The sequence below is a fragment of the Lactuca sativa genome, chromosome 3 (assembly GCF_002870075.4).
Source record: "Lactuca sativa cultivar Salinas chromosome 3, Lsat_Salinas_v11, whole genome shotgun sequence".
Classification (NCBI taxonomy): domain Eukaryota; kingdom Viridiplantae; phylum Streptophyta; class Magnoliopsida; order Asterales; family Asteraceae; genus Lactuca; species Lactuca sativa.
Window position 1 is genome coordinate 287,057,049 of NC_056625.2, and position 26,333 is coordinate 287,083,381.

At 36.1% G+C, this 26,333-nt stretch overlaps 1 pseudogene; it reads right to left on the reverse strand.

The window, feature by feature from the left end:
- Positions 1 to 456: 456 nt before the first annotated feature.
- Positions 457 to 17,398, reverse strand: LOC111886566 (protein TOC75-3, chloroplastic-like; annotated as a pseudogene).
- Positions 17,399 to 26,333: the final 8,935 nt, after the last annotated feature.

Below are 26,333 nucleotides of genomic sequence, written 5' to 3' on the forward strand. Positions count from 1 at the left end.
CCACTAGCAAAATAAAAAGCAGATTTTATGCATTCAAGATAGTGATCATTCGACCCAAAGTTAATTAATTTTGAATTCTCCAATGCAGGCACCTATATTATGCACATGTATAAAAGCCTATAATAATAGCAACAATATGAGTAAATTACATTTTTTATCCCTATAGTTTGTTAAATTCTAAAAATATGGTCCATTACTTTGATTTTTTAGATTTTGGGTCCTGAAAGCATGACGAAACAACGTTTTAAGGACCAAAAGATTAAAAATTAAACTGTTGCACCACACTTGTTAGAAACAGCAAAGCAAAGGGATGAAAAATGTAAATAATTGAAAGATACAGAAAGAAACAAGACCTGAACACTGTGGCCACATTCTCTCATAACATTCAAACATTTCGTTGTTGTTAAAATGGTTATAGCTAAATTTGCAAGGATAGAATACAAATCAAAATCAAAATCAAAATCTTTCTTCAAACCTTAAAAATAAGGCACCAGTCCCTGACTTGTGGTCAACAACACACTCTGCACGTACCAAACCAAGCTTGGCTCCAACACCATATGAGGAGCCCTGACCCATTCTCCTGTACACCTTTGTTGGGTTTCCCTTCACATCCTTTGAAATCCCCAAATCATTCCCATGCTCTGCAAATAAGTATACATGTGTGTTCCTCACTAGTATGTGTAGTTCAGCAGCAACCTGTAATGTAATTATACAAATCAATTCCCATTTCTTATTTCGTGTAACATCAACAATATGATGACGTAGAAATGCAATGTAAGATAAGATAAGAAACCTAAAGGATATTTCTGGCAGCAGCAATCTCTCTCATGTTGTAACCCTAACAAGGTAAGGTCCTCTAAGAGTTAAGACATCATAACTTAGAAGGTCTCCCACATATCCCCCATAATGACCATGAAGAATAAGCACCGGTCATGGGGATTTTCCAGCACCTTCTTCTAATTTTATCAGTTGGAAGAATCTTGTCATTGTTAGTTGATGTCGATTGAAAAACGGGAACGTCCAATTCCCAGCCCTTGATCAACCTAAAATTCCATTCCTAATTCCTAATATTACAACAACACTTACAATAACAATAATGCAACAACAAGACACGACTAGATTCACTAACATGAAATACATTCCTATCCCCAACAATTGCTCCATTTACAAATTGGGTGTTGTCCCTTGTGATATTTGCTAGTGCAAGTACCATTCGGTTAATACCCGTCCTAATTAGTGTTGTTGGAGGCCCATCTACACTAATACCACCACTCAGCAAAATCCTCTTCCGATTCAAGAAATATGACTGCTTTCATCATGTGTTGTGATCTCTTCCATTACAATTCCATATGTAAACTTGCTTTTTCGAGTGAAATTCTGGTCCAAACGACAATTTATTAATAACAATAATAACATAATTTAGAAATTTAAATAATAATGAATATAGATGATTTACGTTTACCTCAATGATATTGGTTTTAATTCCAGTTCTTTCAACCCAAATAGAAGGAACTTCATCTATTCCTGGCCCACCTTTGAACACCTGTGAACTCCAATGTTCTAACAGGCTCATGTGTAACCGTGCATGATTCAAAATGCAGCTCCATTCTGTATTTAACTATGACAACTGCATAAAATAATTCAACACTTTATGAATTGACTACTAACACTATTAAAAACAAGTACCCATATGAGCAATTTGTAACTAGCATCTGGTCCATGTTGGGAGTCAAAGGTCCAGATAATAATCTTTGTGAGAATATTACTTTTTACCATAATGGAAACCTCCAAGCTTTATCTTCAAGACCCTGAAAATATCCTGAAGCCATAAATTATGTAAGAATATCAGATATCCTGCTATTGATAATAATATGAAGCAAAAAGAGAGGGACCTTGAGAAGTGAAGGAAGAAGAACCTTCCTCCCCTGATCAGTACATTGAGACATCATAGCACGAGCAGCACATTCAACGGCTTCCTGAACAGCAACAACTTGATCAGGGAACGAAACCTACAAACAAGGTCTAGGGTTTACATGGAAACCCTAAAAAATGGATGACATAAGCAAAACTAGAAATATATGAACATACCATTTGATGACCATAACATGGACTACGAGGAGGGGGGCTATTAGGGCTAGAAACTAGCTTCCCATCTCCTTTATCAACATCATATCGATAAAAATCGCCATAAACATATGTCTATGTAATATATCAACCATTTTCAAAGTATGTTCAAGCATAATTTCAGAGAAGGTCACATGAATTCGTCTATAGGACATAATGTCCAATAGTTGTTATCTTTCATCCCTAAAGTCACAGGCATGATGTCTTTTTTCTTTTGAGCCATCGTCGTTGCCCCAAAACTTCGGATACGGCGTGCCTACTGTTGCATTGATCGACGTCGACGACCGAGAATAACAAGTAACGATGGTCGAACTGCGAGGACAGAAGTAGTCGGTAGTCAATGTCGAGAGGGGGAAGGAAGGAGTGTTGATAATCAGGGCAAGAGGGAAAGTAGAAAAAAGGAAGGTGGTGTTTTTAATTTTTTAGGATTTCATTTTCCCCCTGGCTAGTAAAGGATGGAACGCGCGTTCCATTAAAATTTATAAAGCGACATCCTTAGATGACACCCATTTAATATAGGAGCCCTCCGTGTTTATTTATTCTTATTTTTTTGTTTAGACACTAATTTAAGGGCACGCAATAATGCGTAACCTAAATCCTTAAGTTTTTCTAAAGAGATGGCACTTTTTTAATGTCACTCTCTTTTGTGTAACATAAATTAATGAGTGTCGTGGTTTGCGCGTCGTAAAAGGGTCTTTTTCTTGTAGTGCACGAGTGATTGTGAGACGACAATATTGTATAATCTTTAAACCGAGATATATGAGTTTTTTGTTTACATGTTGGATGTGCATTGATAATGCGTAAACACATTAGTAACATGATGTTATAAAACGTGTTGTTGTGTACAATTTGATGAGAAAAATAGTACAAGCATATAAGTTAAAATTTATCTGTTCCTTTTATCCTAAGAGGGTAAAAGCGATATCTTAGGCCCCTCGATTATTTTGTGTTGAGTTATGTGTCGGGCCCGATCAGGACTGAATTGATGTGTTCAATTAAGGTCTCTGTCAAATAAATAAGAAGTCGGGAAACAAAGTGTTGGACATTGAGAATGATTATGTTCCATGTCTTTGTCCACATGATATCTTGCAGAACGGAGGATTATATGATCCCTAATCTAAAGGACGTGTCATTGACTAGGTCAGAGTTCAATAGAGGCTTTTGAGAGCTACGATTGCTAATCGGATTTTGAAGTCATATTTTGTCACACCCCGAAACCGAAATGGCAGACATGTTCTAGGGTGGAGGACGTCATATATAATATCACAATAATTGCATCATAGTAATCAAAGTAAACACAACCATTACAATGAATATATAAGGTATTTACATAAGTTTGATGCACATTTATATACATCAAAAGTATAGAAAAATATGCAAGACATGACTCTATACACTCTGTCTTCTTAAAAGCCTGCGGAAGTACCTGTCTAATGATTTCCTGAGAATGCAAGTGGTTTTGAAAGAGTAGCAGTGTTAAGCTGACGAGTTCATAAGCATGTATTTGTAATGAAAACCTATTAATGAATCCGTGAAAATGTTTGTATGTTTCCAAGAAAATCCAATATTTTCTTTAGTAAGGAGAGGTAGTCTTAAACCATAAAACATTTTGTAAGTTCATTATTGAATTCTGTTTTTGTATATGAAAGTACTGGTGTGAAATCCCTAGCAACCACCAGTAATATAAGTAATGCAATGTATGAAACCCTGGCTATCACCTGTATGTAGTATGTAGTAGTTTTATTAATGAAAATAAAACTATTGAAGAATGAAATCTAGTAAACAAAAGATTAGTTTATACTGTTGTGAGTTCGTATAACCATGCTTGATATGACCTAGTGACCCCTACGACGTTCTTCAGGCATCAACATTTGTCACCCAGGCATGCCTGCCTAATTGTAGCTAGCAGTTTAGGTGTGGGATAGTCAATCTCGAATAGATCTATTCACAAATCTCACGTTGTCCCTCCAGGAGACTCTGTTTATACTATGATGGGATTTAGCCTGCACCCCGAATGGTATAATTGAAGTGACGTCTCACAACCCTGTATTAACTAGTTTATGTGTGGTGTAATGTTCTGTTGTACTTGAATCTGTATGTATGCCTTGTAGAGTAAAAATAATTATACTTAAATAAATATTTAGTAATGTACTCTTGTTATCCTTACAATAGTATTATATACAATAAACTAGTTCTACCATAGTTTAAATGTTTGTTATGAAGTACCGTTCTTGTATTTATAAAACGACGTATTTAACAACAAACTATATATATTATAGTTTCGTATGTATGTTACTCATATGTATTGAATTCTGCAAAAGTTTGATGATGCTTCCATTATATATCAACTTAGTTTGAATGTATAACATGTGTGGTGCTGAAAACCTTGCAATTATCAATGTATATTGTATATTGAAAACTACCTTCACGCTCAACATGTTACATAAGGGATAAGAAATCTAAATATTTTTATATAATGTAGTGATTTCTCGGTTTGTATCAATTACAAAGGTTATAAAATCCGTTTTAAATCATTTGTATAAAAACACAAAATCCTAGTGTTTTAATTGTATTCTCCCCGTGAAAACATTAAAAGTAGTAAAAGATAGCGATATGAACTCACAGTTGGTTGTGTGTATGTGCCGGAAAACGAGACTGGAAATGAGGATCCTCGAGTTGATGTACGCGACAATTAACGGAATCCTAATTATAATTAAATACATATTTGCATTTAAATTAGCAAATCCATTAGTTAAAGTGTTAGAAAACACTTGCTTTTGTTTAAGGAATGTTATCGAGACTCGATCGAAGTGGAAAAAGTGGGTTTACAGCCAATATCCACGACTTAGGATTGATTGCGTCCGGGAACGGTTCTCGGCCATGAACTGATTTCGACCCATGAATGGTTTACGCTCCTTGAATGGTTTGCGGCCGTGAACTAATTTCAGACTTTGAAGATTTGAAGATTTGAAGGTTCACAACCGTAAACTCAAGAACGAAGACTCCTTGATTTGATGAAATGATGAATTCTTGATGCTCCAAAATGAGTTCCATGGTGGATTGGATGATTTTTAGGGGATAGATGAGAGAATTCTTGAGTTTTCAGTTGGTGGTTTTAGAGAGAGAAAGTAGTGTTTTCGATCAGACATGTAGAAATAAGGCTAACAATTTATATATAGGCTGGGTTCATGGTAGAAGGTGGGATCCCCAGGCCGTGATTGGTTTACGGCCATAAACATGTTCACTGCTGTAAACACCAGGCTTCAACGGGACTTGGCTGATTTTCAAAGAAAAACTTGCATTTCGCACGATTTTTGACTAAGTAAATAAAATTCGAAATTTTTATTTAACGGGTTTTTACTTTCGTTGACTGAAGAGGTTCGGGTTGTCATATCATCCCCTCGATAAAGGGAATTTCGTCCCGAAATTCTAAAATAAAACAATAATGGACTAGGGAAAGAGATGCGGATACTTCTGTTGCATCTGATCTTCGCACTCCTAAGTGAATTCGGGTCCCCACTTAACCTTCCAGCGAACCTTCACTAACGGGATGCGACTTTTTTTTGTTTGCTTGACTTCCCTATCCATGATTTCGATTGGCTCTCCCAGAAAGTTAAGACACTCGTTGACCTCAATCTCATCGAGTGGAATTACAAGAGTCTAGTCGGATAGACACTTTTTGAGGTTTGACACATGGAAGACGGGATGTAGGTTGTTAAACTCTTGGGGTAAACAAATTTTGTAAGCTATAGGGCCGATCCTAGCAAGGATCTCGAATGGACCAATGTATCTCGGACTTAGCTTTCCATGATTTCATAAGCATATCATGCCTTTCCAGGGTGGGACCTTTAACAAAACTCAGTCACCAACCTGGAAGTCCAAGGGTTTTAGTCTCCTGTCGGCATAGCACTTTTGTCTATCTCTTGAAGAATTTAGTCATTCTCAGATTTGTATGATTTTTTCGGTGGTTTCTCAGATGATTTTTGGACCAGTGAGAGTGCAATCAGGGATTTGACCTCTAGCTAGCTACGTATAACCTCAGCCTAGCATAGAGGAGATCTACACTTACTGCCATAGAGGGCTTCGAATGGAGCAACCCTGATGCTATTGTGATAGTTGTTGATGTAAGAGAACTCGACCAATGGAAAATGGGTATCCCATGACTTACCAAAGTCGATAACACATGATCTCAACATTTAGTCTAGGGTTTGAATGGTTCTCTCACTCTGCCCATCAGTCTATGGATGGTAAGTTGTGCTCATATCCAACTTAGTTCCAAGAGCCTTCTCCAATGACTGCCAAATTAGGAACTATCTCTTGGATGAAGTCGAACTATCTGCTATCTCGATCAGAGATAATGGACACATGCACACCATGAAGTCGAACTATCTCTTGGATGTAGATTCGGGTCAGTCTCTCCATTTTGTACGTTTCTTTGATTGGTAGGAAGTGGGAAGACTTAGTCAATCTGTCGACAATTACCCAGATAGAGTCATGGACACTTGGGATCTTGGGAAATTTGGTAATGAAGTCCATTGTGATTCGCTCCCACTTCTACTCAGGTATTTATGGTTGTTGAAGTAGACTTGAGGGCTTTTGATATTCCACCTCCACCTTAGCATAAGTTAGGAACTTACACACGAAGGTAGCAATTTTTGCTTTCATGCTTGGCCACCAATAGAGCTTTTTGAGATCCATATACATCTTATCTGAACCTGGGTGAATGGAGTATCTAGTCCGGTGAGCTTCGTTCATGACAACCTCGCTGTAACCGTCGAACTTTGGGGTCCAGATCCGGTTCATGAAATAATAAACTTCGTCTCCCTTGATCTCTAAGTTCTTTTCCATTACCCTCAAAGCTTCATCCAACATGTTTTCTGGTTGCAAGTCTTCTAATTGATCCTCTATGATTTGTGCGGATAGATGTGAATGAATAGTCATTGTAAGTGCCTTCAGTCTACGACCTGAATACTCTTTTTCAGCTGAGGGCATCTTCTACCATATTGGCCTTGCCTGGATGATAGCGTATTTTGCACTAATCATCATTAAGTAGCTCTACCCATTTCCATTTCCTCATGTTCAGCTCCTTCTTGTCAAAAATATGTTGAAGGCTTTTATGGTCGGTGAATATGGTGAACTTGGTTCCATAGAGATAATGCCTACAAATCTCAAATGCGAAGACCAATGCTCCCAATTCTAAATCGTGAGTTCTATAGTTGACTTCGTCTGCTTTCAGTTGTCTTGAGGCATAAGCAATGAATTTTCCTTGCTGCATGAGCACAAAGCCTAGCCCTTGATTGGATGCATCGCAGTAGACCACGAAGTCCTCTGTCCCTTTTGGAAGAGACAAGATTGGTGCGCTGCATAGGGCCTGCTTCAATGTTTGGAATGTAGTGTCTTGATTTTCTCCCCAACTAAAGGTTACCCCTTTCTAAGTCAGGGTGTTAAGAGGCTTAGCAATTCTGGAGAAATTCTAGAGAAACCTGCAATAGTAGCCAGCTAGACCTCAGAATTGACGGATTTTAGTGAGTGTCTTCGGTGCTGACCAATTCTCAATCGCTTTAATTTTGGAATGTCCATGTGTATGCCTTATTCCTAACCACATGACCCAGGAAGGTTAATGTTATGATCCAGAATTCGCACTTTGAGAATTTTTCATATAGTTTCTTCGCCCTTAGAGTTTCCATCACTTTCCTCAAATGTTGTCTATGATCTTCCTCACTTTGAGAATAGACAAGTATATCATCTATGAATACTATCACAAAATTTTCCAGGAAGGGGCGACACACCCGATTCATCAGATCAATGAATACCGTAGGTTCGTTAGTTAGACCAAAGGGCATTACTACAAACTCGTAGTGACCATATCGAGTCTGAAATATTGTCTTAGGAACATCACCCTCATGGACTCGTAATTCATGGTACCCTGATCTCAGGTCTATTTTTGAGAAGTAGCTGGCTCCTTGGAGTGGATCGAAGAGGTCATCAATTCTGGGTAGGGGTAACGATTTTTATGGTAAGATTATTCAGTTCACGATAATCTATACACGTCTGAAAGGGCCCATCCTTCTTCTTGACAAATAAGATCGGGGCTCCCCATGGTGAGGAACTTGGTCTGATGAATCCCTTGTTGAGTAGTTCATTGAGTTGGTTGGATAACTCTTGCATTTCTGCCGACTCTAGACGACAATTGGGGGAAGATCTTCGGGGAAAACATCAGGAAACATGAAGATTTTTTTGGATTAGTGTCTAAGTCCATAACTATTTTGGTATGTACTTGACCCGATGGTGCATGGTCCTTTTGGGTTGCCTTCACCAAAGCAATTTGATAGGATGAATTATGGAGAGAAAGGATTAAATATGAATTATTAATATATTATGGGAATAATATATTAAAGGAGAAATCATATTGTTTAATTAATATTAGTCAAGAATTAATTGGTAATTAGTTTTGTGACTAAAAGAGATTAGTTAAACTTAAGGGACTGGAATTGTAGTGATAAGATAATTACAATTTGGGCCATGGATTGCCTTTTATTATAAGGTGGACGAATTCTATGGGGGAAGCCCATATGAAATCGTCCAAGGCCTTAAGGAAAGGGCTCCATGGGTTGCTTAGGCTTAAGCATCCAAATTAGGATTTTCTTGTTAGATAACCCTAATTGCCTCCTATATAAAGAGATCCCTTATGACCAAAAACGTGGCTAAGACATGTTCTAGGGTTTCACACGTTTTTGGGAAGCCTCTAACCTCTCTCTCCTCTTCATCCTCTTGCTTATGGTGTTTGTGAGCCATTAGAGGAGTGACACTTGTGACTCTAAGCCTTCCAAAGTCAATTCAAGGAGGAATTGGGATTGTTATTACTACATAACAATCAAGGTAATATCTTAAACCTAATTATATGTTAATATCGATTTCCATATGCTAGAATTAGGGTTTATAGCCTTGGATAACTTGCATGTGCAATAGAGAAACCTAGATCCAAGCATTAGGGTTTGTATGAGCACATAGGATGTTCTTAGGACCAAAACCTATCAGTGGTATCAGAGCCTTGATTGGTTTCTATTGTATTGATGCCTTGTTAATTTGTTCATGCTTGAAAAAAATCGTTTTTTTTTTGCCTCCTGCCTGATGTACTCGGCGAGTCCATAAGGGGACTCGGTGAGTTTAGCTGTCAGACAGGCGGATTTTCGGGATTTTTACCTATTTTGACTTAGGATAATTGCCATAATTGTTTTAACTTAATAAAATTCGAATTTTGTTAATCCCTTATGATTATCCTTATCAAAATAAAAGATTTTGGTCATCTAATTAGATAATTGTTACCTTATTTGATATATGTTAAGTTATGGAAATTATTTGATCATTATCTTGCAAGAATTTGAACTAGATCTAATTAGATAACCACCAATTATAGTTAATTGCCTTATTTGAATTATGTGATCTAGAATATTCTTGACAAAGTTTGGAATAGTTTCAAATTAATGCCTTTAGGTTTTATAGTTTAAATTTAAACCCAAAAGTTTTGATGTTTTGAAATTTAAATAGTTGAAACCCTAATGTTTTGAAAAAGGTTTCAAAACTTGCCCTCAAGTTTTGGAATTTAAATTTTGAATTAATAGTTTAATTTTGATGTATATTTAAATTCTAAACCCTAATGTTTTGAAATGTTTCAAAACTTGCCCTCAAGTTTTGGAATTTAAAAGTTGATTAAAAGTTTAATTAGGAATGTTAAATTATAAAACCCTAGTAATGTTTTGAAAAGTTCAAATCACACCCTTATGGTTTTATTAATTAATTAAGGTGTATAATTAAAAAAGGTTTAATAAATCCATAATGTTTTTGGTTTAAAATTTAATTGAATTAAAAGTATAATTGTTAAATTTGACCTCCTAATATTTTAAAAGTGTAAAATACACCCTATATATATATATATATATATATATATATATATATATATATATATATATATATATATATATATATATATATATATAACATTAAAAGTCTAACATTATATATATGTATGAGTAACAGTCAGTCTTACCGTTAGTAGGCCTCATTCACGAAGCTGGTCTATAAGGGGTGATTAAGGAAATTGCCTATAAAATGGCGATTGAATGGGTATCCACTCTTACCCACCGCACTCTTGACTAGTGGAGGGTCGTTAGCCGAACGGGTTGGATTGGAAGAAACCTTCCATTATAATTATAGTGAAGTATAAAAGTAACTAAATGTTTTCCAAATTACCAATCTTAGTTACTTAGGCAAAAGTGAATTGATGCAATTCCACTTTGTGCCCTGGCGAAGACGTTAGTGGAGCGTGTGTGGTTTACCGGCACACTAAATGGTTCTAAGCAAAGGTAGCAAAGGGTGACTCAATGTTTGTCATAGTTCGGTGGAGCGTGTGTGGTTTACCGGCACATCGAATAGGTGACTGTAATATGTGAGGGCACCATGTAAGTTTGTATGGTTATTCACACCCGCTTTGTGATCCTCGGCATCCCAGTCACAAACAAGAGGGGCATATCGAGATTTAAACATGTCATTGAAATGGTCAATGAATCTCAAAGGATCTAGGAGTTTTCATAGATTTAGAACTTAAATTTCTTTTTCGTTTTTCATGGTGGAAATTAGTGAATCGTCATTCACTTACCTTCAAATGTTCTACAAATTGGGTTATGACATCCCTCTCCCAAGTTGTAGAATATTGTGTTGGTTCCTAGCCTTAGCATCTGATTTGGGTGATTTACTAAGGACTCAATCAATCAACTAACTTGAATTCGTTTTCTCCCGTTTTGTAGATGTCAAAGTTCGACAACTATGGTCTTCCCAAATCCCGTGGAACAAGCATTCCACATGAAGATGATATTCCATGATTCGATCAAGGAACAAGAAATCATGCTTCATTTCCTCCACCTCCTCCAATTATTCTCCCTAACCCACAAGTTCGAAGGCTTGAAAAGTTCAAGATCACTCAAGCCCTTTTGGCAAGTAAACATAAAGAAAGAAAGTCGGTGTGTGCACACGTCCTAGGGATGAAGTCACACATTGATAGGTTAAGAATGTTGGGATCCGTTGTCTGTGAGGAAATGGCTGTTGATTGGGTTCTTTAGTCACTTCCTAACTCATATAGTGAGTTCGTAAGAGAGTACTATATGATGAACCGCGACGTGACCCTTATAGATCTCACCTATATGCTTATTGCTGATGAATCAGCAATGGTTTGGCGCAATAGAAAAGCAAAGTTGATTGGTGAATCTGCCTTCAAGACCTCTATGGATATAGACAACGGCAACGAAAGACATGCTATGATCAAAAGGTTTGATCATTAGAGAATGGCAATGTCTGAAGTAGTTCCATGTCATGTTCCAAAGAGTCAATTTGCTTTTATTGCCAAGAGAAAAGGCATTGGAGACGAAGTTGCCCCATTTACCTAAGAGATCTAAGAGATGGGAGACTTGAAACGTATGGCTCTAATATAGGTAAAATCCATTAACTAACTCTTTTAAGCTTCTATTCTATATTCTTAATACATAATGTGATAAGATTGCAATTGATGTTTTCTAGGATCGAAGAAATGAAAGGAAGCTTAAGGGATGAAGTGAGCAGAATATAACCGTGAATGAATGGATTTCGATCGCATTTCTCGAAGATTAGATTCTTGAGCTACTACTTAGAGTTAGAATTAGAAAGATGTATTAGCATAGTTTTTCAATGAATTGCATTGTAAGGACAAATTTTTTCCGCAATAAAATAAATTTTGATTTTATATTATTTATTTATCCTTGCAATGGCGTATATGAAAAATTAATGTTTGAATGTTTCTATTATTAGCAATAATGGATTTGGTTCTTATTATGTTATTTATGGAAAGTCGAGAATTTACCAAATAGGGAGAGTTTCTCATCGCCCAAGTTTCAATTGGAAAGAAACTTGAAATCATGCAACTTGATTGCATGATGAATGAGAAATTTCATATTTTGGAAATTCGACTAATTCATTGACAAAGTGTCAAGTGAAGGACTAGGAGATCGAGCACAAAAAGTTGCGTATTGGTCAAAGTCCACCATAAGAGCAACAAAGATATTCGTCATGATTTACTAAAGGTTTAGTAAATGTGATTATACCTACAAGATTAAGTGTAATTCTAGATTGATTGAAAAATGTTTAAATCAATAGTAGAACGAATAAGAAGAATCAAGTAAGCAGAAAGATAAAAGTTTCTCCATTCTAAGAAGAAGGGAGAGTAGCTTTTATGCTTTATGATAAGTCTTAATGATTAAGAACCATATCTCAATTAATCCTCTAAGTGAGTCTTAGTACAATTGTATATCTAATAAGAAGAATCAAGAATTAAAGAAATGGTTAAATCAAGAAGTCAATCATACTTCGTTCCAAAACAAGTCTTAGAGTTAATATTGTGACATTGAGTGGAAAAGTATTAAGAAGGTTTATAACATTCATCAAATGTGGAAAGTTGTGATGTCATGGATAAGACAAAGACCAACTAGGACCAATTTATGAAGAGTTTTGATAAAAGCTACACTAACTCTTGAATATTTGTTTGTCAAGAAATGTTTTGACAAGAGAATCTTATATGTCAAGTAGTCAGTGGGAGTCTTAATGGTCTTGAAAGGTTTCAAGAACAAATCAAATAAACCTTATCGATCATCACTAGCACACGAGTTGAGGTTCACAACCTATCGTGTTGACATTATTTTATTTATGTGCCAATCCAATCGAGTTAATTATGCATGTGAGTCATATGAGTTCTCATTTGAATGCATAAAAGGCAAGGACCTTGATCAATGGAAAGTACATTGATAAGAAAAGGTGAGCTGCTTAACTACTTGGAAGACATGGTGGGCAGCTGTGCTACCATAAGGCAAGAAATCAAGATTAAGAAAGTTTGATCCATATGAGTTTGAATTTGTCGTAAACTTTGGTTTTGAAAAATTCACATGGATAGGAACAAATACACTATTTAAATCTAAGTGTCATAAGATTTCCTCCTTCGTGAAAATGATTGTGAGGAAATGCTTTCACTAAGAAAGATTTTAAGAAGATAGTGATTGTAAAATTGCATTCTCGAATTCGATTATAGTTACGATATCCCTTTCCATAATTTGAATTGTGACGTTTGGCAGTTAGTCTTAATTGTTTAGACACGCATATGAACTATCTAAGGCAAAGGTTTATAAGTTCAAGAAGCCTTGATAAAAGATTATCAAAGCATTAAGTATTAGAAACATGGACTTAAGAAATTCAATAGGTATTGTTTTTCTGAAAGTTAAGATGTTTATGAATACATGTTGAAGCTAGTGGGAGCATAAGTGTTATGTTTTAGAGTAATCATCATGATAGTGGGAACATAAAAGTTATGATTGTATGATTATTAAGGCACATATGGCAAGTTGGCAATATTAATTATAGAAAACAAGAGTTATACCTTGCAAAGTCGTAATGGTTGTAAAGTTGTTTTTGCTATAATTAAGGGAGAGAATATTATGCTTCATTTCAAAACTAAAGGATTAGGTTGAGAAATGTTAATAAATTTAGTCAAAGGTACATAATGTGTTCTTAAAAATTTCGATTATGATAACGGCATTCCTCTTCACAATTCGAATTTTGAGAATATAGAAAATAAAACATTATGCGTCGTGTCCCATACGCTTCGGGTATAGGATCGATTGCAAATGCTTTAATGTTTGACCATTCTAAAATTTTTCTAATGTCGAGCGCATTTAGAGGGAAAAGGGACTAGAATTGGTTTTGACTAAAATAATTAAACAACTATCAAAGGACAATCCAAAGTTTGACGAGGATTGGTCGCTTGTGAGTAGTTGGAAGCATGGTATTGGATGGACCATATCGAAATTATTGTGAATAGAAAAGATTCTATTAAGAATGAGTTGTCATATGGAAATTATGGAAATGTTTCCATATTGGATGGACCATATCGACATCATTATGAATAGATAAGATTCTATTAAGAATGAGTTGTCATATGGAAAATATGGAAACGTGTCCACATTGAGAATTGGATATTGAAAATCTATGACTAGATTAGAAACTTTTTATGCGAAGGATGTTCAAAGGAATGTACTTTGAGTGAGAGACATCATATCTAAGGAATTGTCTTGTAGCAATCTCCGATAGAGGACTTTGTAATATCATTGGGAATAGTCTGTGACTTTGGTGTAGTGACATTACGAAAGGATGATTGCATAAAATGTTAGAATCTAACATATTCTATAAGTGGCAAGAATTTGATATTCTTTCACTTATGAAAAAGGATTTGGAGTTGTGAAATGAGAATGATTGGAAATGTGCTCAATTTGGTCTATTTCACAAAGTAAGAACCATAGGTAAACATTGTGTGCATGCTAGGAGCATGGGACAAGTGTAATAATTCAAGTAAGAAGTTGATTACCCGAAACGACAAATAATGAGTAATCGATATGGTGATAAATAAAAGGAGTTTTATTTATACTCAAAGGTTTGAGGCCATATGGGATTAGTATTATTCTTGTGTTTCACATTTGCATGTTTTGACTTCCAGAATAATTGAATTTATTAAGAATAATTGAATTATTCGAATGGGCCACAGTCGTTCATATGTTGGAAGTAGATATGAATGAAGACTGTCGTGAATTGGTGTGTGGATTGACTAAAAGAGTATTAGACATAAGCAAATGTTTGCTGCAACGTTCATGAGTGCTTATGAATAGGTTTTGAGCATTGAATTAAACCCACGCTCACTTGGATTACTCCATGGATTGTATCACGAGTGATTGGTGAGACGATAACATCTTATATTCTTGAAACCGAGATGTGTGAGTTGTATTTTGCAAATCGGTTGCACATTGATAATATGTAAACGCACTAGTAACTTGGTGTTATAAAACATATTATTGTGTGTGATTCGGTTAGTAAGTGCAAGAGAGCATTGAATCAAAGATTATTCGTTCCTTTTATCCAAAGTAGGATAAAAGCGATATCTTTGGGCCCCTCGATGACTTAGTGATGACAAACGTAAATGCTCGGCCGGGCTAGGGCTAATTTGATTTGTTCAATTAGTCAGTCGTCATAAATTGGGAATCGAGATATAGTACAAAGAGAATGATTTGAAATCAAATCTCATACGATATCTAGAATGGAGGAATATATGATCCCTTATCTAAGGACACGCGTATCTGATAGGATCAGAGTTGACAGTGGCTTTGGAAAGCTACGATTGTAGATCAGGATCTGAAGTCATACGCATAATAGTTATTAGACTTATCCAAGTGGGAGACTGTTGGATTAGTGTCTAAGTCCATAAATATTTTGGTATGTACTTGACCCGATGGTGCATGGTCCTTTTGGGTTGCCTTCACCAAAGCAACTTGATAGGATGAATTATGGAGAGAAAGGATTAAATATGATTTATTAATATATTATGGGAATAATATATTAAAGGAGAAATCATATTGTTTAATTAGTATTAGTCAAGAATTAATTGGTAATTAGTTTTGTGACTAAAAGAGATTAATTAAACTTAAGGGACTGGAATTGTTATTATAAGATAATTACAATTTGGGCCATGGATTTCCTTTTATTATAAGGTGGACGAATTCTATGGGGGAAGCCCATATGAAATCGTCCAAGGCCTTAAGGAAAGGGCTCCATGGGTTGCTTAGGGCTTAAGCATCCAAATTAGGGTTTCCTTGTTAGATAACCCTAATTGCCTCCTATATAAAGAGATCCCTTATGACCAAAAACTTGGCTAAGACTTGTTCTAGGGTTTCACATGTTTTTGGGAAGCCTCTAACCTCTCTCTCCTCTTCATCCTCTTGCTTATGGTGTTTGTGAGCCATTAGAGGAGTGACACTTGTGACTCTAAGCCTTCCAAAGTCAATTCAAGGAGGAATTGGGATTGTTATTACTACATAACAATCAAGGTAATATCTTTAACCTAATTATATGTTAATATCGATTTCCATATGCTAGAATTAGGGTTTATAGCCTTGGATAACTTGCATGTACAATAGAGAAACCTAGATCCAAGCATTAGGGTTTGTATGAGCACATAGGATGTTCTTAGGACCAAAACCCATTAGATTTCAGGGATGCTCTCGAGGCCTTTAACTTCCTACTTTGCGTTAACGACATGGGCTAGGAATGCATGGCACTCCTTTCGCAGTTATTTCTGGGCTTTGATACACGAAATGATACGAAGATTGAGCTGAGTTTATCACCATAGATGATGAGGGCTTCGCTGGATGGCAAATTGAGGCTAATGGATTTTTCATAACAAAGGATATCGGCATGATTGGGGCTCAACCAATCCATGCCGATGATGACATCGAAGCTTTTATGGAGACTAGGATGAGGTCGATTGGAATGGAATGGTCGTTTAAGGTAAGGGTACAACCTATGAATACTCCTTAGTGTTCTCTTTCATTCCATTAGCCATCTCGAAGGTGAATGTTTCGGTTAAAGGTTGGGATTTATGCTTGAGTAGATGTTTAAATGCATGACGAACAAATCTCGTCTTCGCACCACTATCGAAAAGAATGCATGCATAAGAGTGTTTGAGGAGGAACGTACCCGTAACTACGGTGGGATTAGCGACTACCTCTTTTTGGCCCATAGCTAGGACTCTTCCCGTGTTGCCAGCTGTTGTTGCTTTTGGGAAATTCCTCTTATAGTGCCCAGTTTCACCACAGCTACAACAGGCTTGACCAACTCCCGCTCCAGGACCCTGATTGGTTGGTTGGACCTGTGTCTTGCAGAAACGGTCTATGTGTCCCTTTTTGCCATAGTTGTTGCATTACATGTCATGGCAGGCTCTGCGATGATGAAAGTTATATTTATCGCACCTTGGAAAGGTACCAGCATATCTACTGGCAGGTGGTTGAGTTGAAGGAACAACAAAAGGAGTGGTCGCAGCATGAACTGCCACCATTTGTTGTTTCTTGGAGGGCTCCTGCGAATATTTTCCCTTGTGTTTGTTCCAGAACTTTGTCTTTCCACCGCTCTCCTTTGGAGGTTCGTGGGTGGTTGCTACAGTTTCATGGTTGTTCCTGTGATCTATCAAGGCTTGTTCCAATCGCTTGGCGCTATCAAATGTGAGGGGTTTAGCAGCTAAAGCATTCCTCTGAGTTGGGGGCGTCAATCCCCATATGAATCTCTCGACTTTCTTGCTCTCTGGGGTGACCAACCTGAGACACAGAAGATCCAGGTCACTGAACCCAACAATGTATGCATCGACGTTGGAACCTTTCATCTTCAGGTTCCAGAGTTCTTGCTCTAGCTTTTGCTCTTGCCCCGCGGGCAGTACTTAGTGAGCATCAGTTCTTTTAGATCATTCTAACTCATAGCATTAGCCACCGAGAGAGTTAGGGATTTTACTTGGCCATTCCACCAAGTTAGTGCTTTGTCGGTGAAGGTACATGCTGCAAACTTCACTTTGCTAGATTCGGGGTGAACACATATCTCGAAAATAGATTCGTTCTTTGCGAACCATCGAGTTAGAGCAAGAACACCTCTAGTTTCATCAAAAGACCGCGGCTACACGTTGGTGAAGTCCTTGTATAGACACTCCTTCGCGTGTCCGTGACTATCACCAAGGTTGGAGGGGTTGTAACCACTACCTGACCCACTAGTGCCACTCACATTGATTTGCAACATGGCGGCAACCACAGCGGCTGTCACTGCTGCTTTGAACACCGTAGGGTCGTACTGAGGAGGTGGTGGCGGCGGATTTTTTGGAGGATCGTTGTTCTTTCTGTTCGGTCTCTTCTTAGGAAGCATCTTTCTCTAAAAGATACAAGGGGAAAAAGGACGAGACCCCTTCTATATTGATCATGAGTCTGATATTTTCGTAAAAGATATATCTTACTACTAAATGCATAATATCTCGACCATACAACGTTAACAGAGATCTACAATAAAGGTTTACTAACATAAGCAAGGAATTGTGGGTCTTTCATTTGTGGGGATTAGTACTACTTGTAACAATTATGTGCAGTGTTATAGAGTTATAAAATACTCCTATAGTATTTTTACTATGTGCTTTATTTGCATAGAATTTGGTGAGTTTTAGACTTGTTGGAACACCATAGTCACTCCTAAACACCTGTTGGTCATATCTCAAACAAATATAGTTGACCAGGTTATATTTTCCCCATATATGATTACATAAGTATTCAGGTTTAACCGTAGTGCTCAACTCGTGTTAAATACTTTTACATAGCTTTTAATATGATATAGCTTCTAGTATGTACGTATACTCGTATACTTCATGTAAAATACTTAAATTTTAAAAGTATACTCTTAGTTTCAGAGCGCTTCGGCCCCTTTAGTGTTTATAGTTGAATACCATGTAACGTTCAATATACTTAATTTACTACAAATAATTGCTCTGATACCAATCTGTCACACCCCCAAACCGAAATAGCGGACACGTTCGGGGGTGGAGAACGTCGTGTATAGTATCACAACAATTGCATCATAGTAATCAAAGTAAACATAACCATTACATTTAGTATATAAGGTATTTATATCAGTTTGATCCATATTTACATACATCAGAAGTATAGTAAAATATACAAGACGTGACTCTATACGCTTCGTCTTCTTAAAAGCCTGTGGACGTACCTGTCAACTAATTTCCTGAGAATACCAGTGGTTCTGAAAGAGTGTCAACGTTAAGCTGGTGAATTAATATGCATGTTCTTGTAATGAAAACCTGTTAATGAATCTTTGAAAATGTTTGTATGTTTCCAAGAAAATCCAATATTTTCTTTAGTAAGGAGAGGTAGTCTTAAACCATAAAACATTTTGTATGTTCGTTATTGAATTCTATGTTTGTCTATGAAAGTACTTGTGTGAAATCCCTGGCTACCACCAGTAATATAAGTATTGCAATGTATGAAACCCTGACAATCACCTGTATATAGTATGTAGTAGTTCTATTAATTAAAATAAAACTATTGAATAATGAAATCCCGTAAACAAAAGGTTAGTTTATACTGTTGTGAGTTCGTATAACCATGCTTGATATGACCTAGTGACCCCTACGACGTTCTTTAGGCATCGGACGTTATAACATTTGTCACCCCAGACATGCCTGCCTAATTGTAGCTAGCAGTTTAGGTGTGGGATAGTTAATCCCGAATAGATCTATTCACAAATCTCACACTCTCCCTCCAGGAGACTCTCGTTATACTATGAAGGGATTTAGCCTGCACCCCGAAGGGTACAATTGAAGTGTTGTCTCAAAACCCTGTATTAACTAGTTTACGTGTAGTGTGATGTTCTTTTGTACTTGAATCTGTATGTATGCCTTGTAGAGTAAAAATATTAATACTTAAATAAATATTTAGTAATGTACTTTTATTATCCTAAAAAGAGTATTGTATACCATAAACTAGTTAAACCATAGTTTATATGTTTGTTATGAAGTACCGTTCTTGAATTTATAAAACGGTGTATTGAACCCCAAACTGTACCTATTATAGTTTTGTATGTATGTTACTCGTATGTATTAAATTCTGTAAAAAGTTCAATGATGCTTCCAAAGTATATGAACTTAGTTTGAATGTATAACATGTATGGTACTTAAAACCTTGCAATTATCAATGTATATTGTATATTTAAAACTACCTTCATGCTCAGCATGTTACATAAGGGATAAGAAATCTAAATTTTTTTATATAATGTAGTGATTTCTCGGTTTGTATCAATTACAAAGGTTATTAAATCCGTTTAAAATCATTTGTATAAAAAAACAAAATCCTAGTGTTGTACTTGTATTATCCCCCTGAAAACATTACAAGTTGTAAAAGCTAGGGGTATGAACTCACAGTTTGTTGCGTGTATGTCCCGGAGAATGAGACTGGAAATGAGGATCCTCGAGTCGATGTACGCGGAAATTAACGGAATCCTAATAATAATTAAATACATATTCGCATTTAAATTAGCAAACCCATTAGTTAAAGTGTTATATATCACTTGTTTTTTGTTATGGAATGTTACCAAGACTCGATCGAAGTGGAAAAAGTGGGTTTATAGCCAAAATCCATGACTCAAGACTGATTGAGGCCATGAACTGTTCTCGATGGTGAACAGATTTCAACCCCTAAATGGTTTACGGTCCTTAAATGGTTTGCGGCCGGGAACTGATTTTGGGCTTTGAAGATTTGATGATTTGAAGGTTCATGACCGTGAACTCGAGAATGAAGAGTCCTTGATTTAATGAAATGATGAATGCTTGATGCTCCAAAACGAGTTCCAAGGTGGATATTATGATTTTTGGGGGATAAATGAGAGAATTCTTGAGTTTTCGGTTGGTGGTTTTAGAGAGAGAAAGTAGTGTTTTCGGCCAGACTTATAGAAATGAGGGTAAGAATATATATATATATATATATATATATATATATATACATATATATACATATATATATATATATATATATATGCATATACATATATATATATATATATACATATATATATATATATATATATATATATATATATATATATATATATATATCAACGTTGTAAAAATCGCTCGACGTTAACTAGTTGGTGGACTAGGGTTAAGGGATTAATCGGCTAGGCGGAGATTAATCGGAGACCATTAATTGCTAATTTGTTAGATTTAAAAAAATAAATATGACTAATATCATATAAAAGTTCATAAATATGACTAATATCATAACAAAATAGGTTAGTATGATAAATAAAACACTAATCATACCTCAAATAGTTTCTATTGAAATATAACTTCTTCAAAGTGTTAAAATTTATCGGGTTCTACTGTCTCAGTCATTGTATATTCATGGATTAATCGCTAGGCGCTCTCTAATTGGTCGAGTAGCGACTAGGGATTAATCGGAGATTAATCTGGACCTAATCGGGATTTTTACAACACTGATATATATATATATATATATATATATATATATATATATATATATATATATATATATATATATATATATATATATATAGGCTGGGTTCACGGTCGGAGGTTGGGTCCCTAGTCCGTGAACGGTTTACAGTCGTAAACATGTTCACGGCCGTACATATCGGGCTAAATCAAGACATGGTTGATTTTCGAAGAAAGACTTGATTTTTCGCATGATTTTGGTCCCGAAACTTATATAAATTTAATTTATATAATCTAAGTTGTTTTCAACCCTTACGAGCTTGACAAAATTGACAAAGTAAATAAAATTTGAAATTTTTATTTAACGGGTTTTGACTTTCGTTGACTGAAAAGATTCAGGTTGTCACATCATCCCCCCGATCGAGGGAATTTCGTCCCGAAATTCTAAAATAAATACAATAATGGACTAGGGAAAGAGATGTGGATACTTCTATTGCATTTGATATTCGCTTGGCATTGAAGCGAACCTTCACAATCGGGATGCGACTTTTTTTCGTTCGCTTGACTTCACTATACATGATTTCGACTGGATCTTCCACGAAGTTAAGACTCTCGTTGACATCAATCTCATCGAGTGTAATTACAAGAGTCTCGGATAGACACTTTTTGAGGTTTGACAAGTGGAAGACAGGATGTACGTTGTTAAGCTCGTGGGGTAAACAATGTTTGTAAGTTACGGGGCCAATCCTAGCGAGGATCTCAAATGGCCCAATGTATCTCAGAATTAGCTTTCCATGCATTTTGAAGCATATCATGCCTTTCTAGGGTGAGACCATAAACAGAACTCGGTCACCAACCTAGAATTCCAAGGGTTTCGTCTCTTGTCGGCGTAGCCCTTTTGTCTATCTCTTGAAGCCTTTAGTCTCTCTCAAAATTTTATGATCTTTTCGGTGGTTTATCGGATGATTTTTGTGCCAGTGAGAGTTCTATCAGGGAATTAACCTCTAGCTAGCTACGTATCACCCACCTCAGCCCAGCATAGAGGAGATCTGCACTTAGGGCCATATAGGGATTCGAATGGAGTGGCCATGATGCTTGTGTGTTAGTTGTTGTTATAAGAGACCCTGACCAATGGTAGATGGGTATCCCACGACTTACCAAAGTCGATAACGCATGCTCTCATCATGTCTTCCAGGGTTTGTATGACCTTCTCACTCTGCCTGTCGGTTTGTGCATGGTAAGTTGTGCTTATCTTGGGCTTACTTCCAAGAGCCTTCTACAAAGACTGCCAAAATCTTGAGGTGAATCTGCTATCTTGATTAGAGATAATGGACATAGGCACACCATGCAGTCAAACTATCTCTGGGATGTAGATCCGGGTCAGTCTCTCCATTTTGTATGTTTCTTTGATTGGCAGGAAGTAGACATACTTAGTCAATTTGTCGACAATTACCCAGATACATTCATGGCCACTCGGGGTCTTAGGCAATTTGGTAATGAAGTCTATTGTGATCCGTTCCCACTTCTACTCAGGTATTTCTGGCTGTTGAAGTAGACCTGAGGGCTTTTGATATTCCCCCTTCACCTTGGCGCAAGGCAGGCCCTTGCCCAAGAAGGTAGCAATTTCTGCTTTCATGTTTGGTCACCAGTAGAGGTTTTTGAGATCCATACACATCTTATCTGAACATGGGTGAATGGAGTATCTAGTCCGCTGAGCTTCATTCATGACAACCTCCCTGTAACCACCAAACTTTGGGGTCTAGATCCAGTTCATGAAATTATAAACTACATCTCTCTTGATCTCCAGGTTCTTTTCCATTCCCCTCAAATCTTCGTCCAACATGTTTTCCGGTTTCAAGGCTTCTAGCTGAGCCTCTCTGATTTTTACGAACATATGGGAATGGATGGTCATTGTTGAAGGGTTTTGAGCATTCTAACACTCCTATGGTGTACATGCAACCCTAGAAAACTTGGATCTATGTTTTCTCTATTATACATGAAAATATGATTTTTCCATGGTTCTCATCCTAACTAACATACTATGGGGTACTTGTAATATAAAACTTAGTGGGATGACACACCTTTTTCTTGTTGTTGGTTCCTTGGAGCTTCAAAAGCCTAGCACCAATAATGGGGATGCCTCAAGTGGAATCAAAAAATCATGAAACTACCTTGGAGAACTTGAGATAATAGTAATCACACTAGAAATTGGCCCACTCTTATTCACTCACACACTAGTGCCATTTCATGTGCCAAGGACCTCTTTATATAGTATGGAGGATTAGGGTTACATTCATGTAAGCCCTAATACCCATGCCCTTTCATTTCCATGGGATCCATGTGTTAAAAACTCCATGGACTATTCATGAAAGATTAGCCCATCCTAAATGAACGTGTCCCATTCTATATATATAAGAGTCCATATTTAATTAGTTCCTTGTTTATCACTAAGTTAATTCTAAATTAATTCTTGATCAATACTAATTAAATAGTAAGATTTCATATTAATATATTATAACTTAGAATATATTAATAAACCATAGACATACTATTCTAAACAGACTATCCATACAAATTGTGCCGGTGAAGTGCAACCCAAATGGACCATGCTACTTTCGGGTCGAGTACATACCAATAAGAGTTATGGGCTTAATCATCTAATCCAATAGTCTCCCACTTGGATAAGTCTAGAACTATTATTCAAGTATGACTCCAAGATCCTGACAAGCAATCGTAGCTCTTAAAGCCGCTGTCGAACTCTGACCTAGTCAAATGACCTGCCATTAGATCAGGGATCATATATTCCTCCATTCTAGATATCATATGAACTGAGACATGGATTATAATCATTCTCTCTTTCCATTTGTTGTTTTCCGATTTCCGATTTATGACGACTGACTAATTGAACAAATCAAATCAGTCCAGGCTTGACCAATGACTTAGGGGTGTCATCAGCAAAATCATCGAGGGGCCCACATATATCGCTTTTATCCCTCCAAGTGTAAAAAGAATGGATAAACTTTGACCCAAATGTTTGCTTGTACTTACTCGTAAAATTACTCACAACGATATATTTTATAACAACCAAGTTACTGGTTGTGTTTACATATCTCAATGTGCAACTGACGCACAATTACCACTCACACGTCTCCGTTTGAAGAATGTAATATATTATAGTCTCATGATCACTCGTGATAAAATCCATGATGTGATTCAAATGAGCGTGGGTTTAATCCAATACTCGAATCTCATTCCTGGAGCACTCATGAATGTTGCATCAACTTTTGCTATGTCTAAACACTTTAGACATCTACAATCCCAATTCATGACAGTCTTGATTGATACCTACTTCCAAAGTATGATTGACTATGGAGAGTTTGGATAACCTAGTTATTCGGGAAGTCAAAACATCCAAAGTGAAACACAAGAATAATCGAATCCAATATGGGCTCAGAACATATGAATATAAATAAAACACCTTTTATTTATCACCATATTGATTACATGTTATTCATTTTATAATGTTTCGAACAATCAACTTAATACTTGAACTTAAACAATAGTCATGCCATGCTCCAAGCATGCACACTATGTTTGTCCAAACAATAGTTATGCCATAATCCAAGTATGCACACTATGTTTGTCTATGATCCTTACTTTGTGAAATAGACCAATTGAACATTATTCCAATGATGCTCATTTCACAATCCCAAATCCTTAGGTTTTAGACTTATATGCATTGATTCTCTTGTAATGATTATGCAAAAAAGTCACAAAGACTTCACAACAGACATTTAAAGAGTATTCTAATAGAGATCAATTTCATGGAAATGAAGTCTCAAATTAAAAGTACATTCCTTTGAACATCCTTCTTGCATTAAGTTTTTCTAATATTACACAAATTTAATGAATACCTTCCACCTATGGAAACATTTCCTCATTCTCATTTTGACTATCACTTCTGAACAAGAGTTGCCTCTGTTCAGAATATGTCAAAATGGTCCTTTCAAAATTAACACTATACTTCCAGTTATTTAAGAGAAACCAATCTTTGGTAAACCTGAGATTGTCCTCGACAATTGCTTAATCATTTTAGTCATATCTAGTTCTAGTCCTTTTTCTCTATTAATGCCCTAGGCATTTGGAAAATTTAGAACGGATGAATATTATAGCACATGTAATCGATCCTATACCCGGAGCATATGGGATACGATTCACGATGTCTCACATAAAGACATGATCCTAGACCAACCTTTTGCTATAGTATTTTTATTTTCCATGTTTTCATAATTCGACTATGAAGAGGGAGGTTGTAATCATAATTGAATTTTGAGAACACAATATATATAGAATTTCCTTATGTTGAACCACTCCAACATAAAATTCACATATATATATATATCCTTGACTAAAGATGATTAAAATCTAAATCTATGCTTTTAGAATTGAAATGAAGTATAATTTTGTCTCCCTTAATTATAGCAAAACAAGTTTTTCCCAATTGAAAGTTTTGTTTTCTATAATTAACATTGCTTACTTGCAACACTCATCATAATTAATTAATGCCCCCACTAGCATAATACTTACTAGCATAACATTTAAGCTCCTACTAGCTTTGACATTTACTCAGAAATCAACTGGACTTCTAAAAAATCAATATTTTATTGACTTTCTTACCAAAGTTCAGATTTCTGATACGAGATGCTTTATTAAGACTTTATCAAAATCGTACACCTTTCCTTAGATAGCTCACACTTGTATCTAAACAGTTTTAGAGCTATGAAAATGGATGTCGTAATCATACCATCAATTGTATAGACCATTTCCATTTGTCACAAGTCCATGTTAGTGTGCTGGTTAACCTCACACGCTCCGCTAACGACTTTGAGAATGCAAATATCACAATAGTTATCTACTTTAAATCTACTCAGTGAAAGTGTTTCCTCACCATTATTTTCATGAATTGTCACACTCCAAAACCATGAACGGCGGAAACATTCTGGGGCGGAGGACGTCATGTACAGTATCACAACAATAAATAGTAGTAAACAAGCAACAACATCATCCATTGCATTAATAATATAATTTTAATACAAGCGTGTTCTGTCAAATTATAATGGACACTAAAGTATAAATCAAAATGAAAGATGAGTCTTGAACAAGCTCCATCTTCTCTAAACCTTGCATCTATACCTGTCTAATTACTACATGAGGATACAAGTTATTTTGAAAGCGAGTATCAGCTTTAAAGCTGGTGAGATCATAAGTATTTTAGTGACTATATTTGTAAGAATGTAATTGTAAGTATGAGTATGTCAAAGTT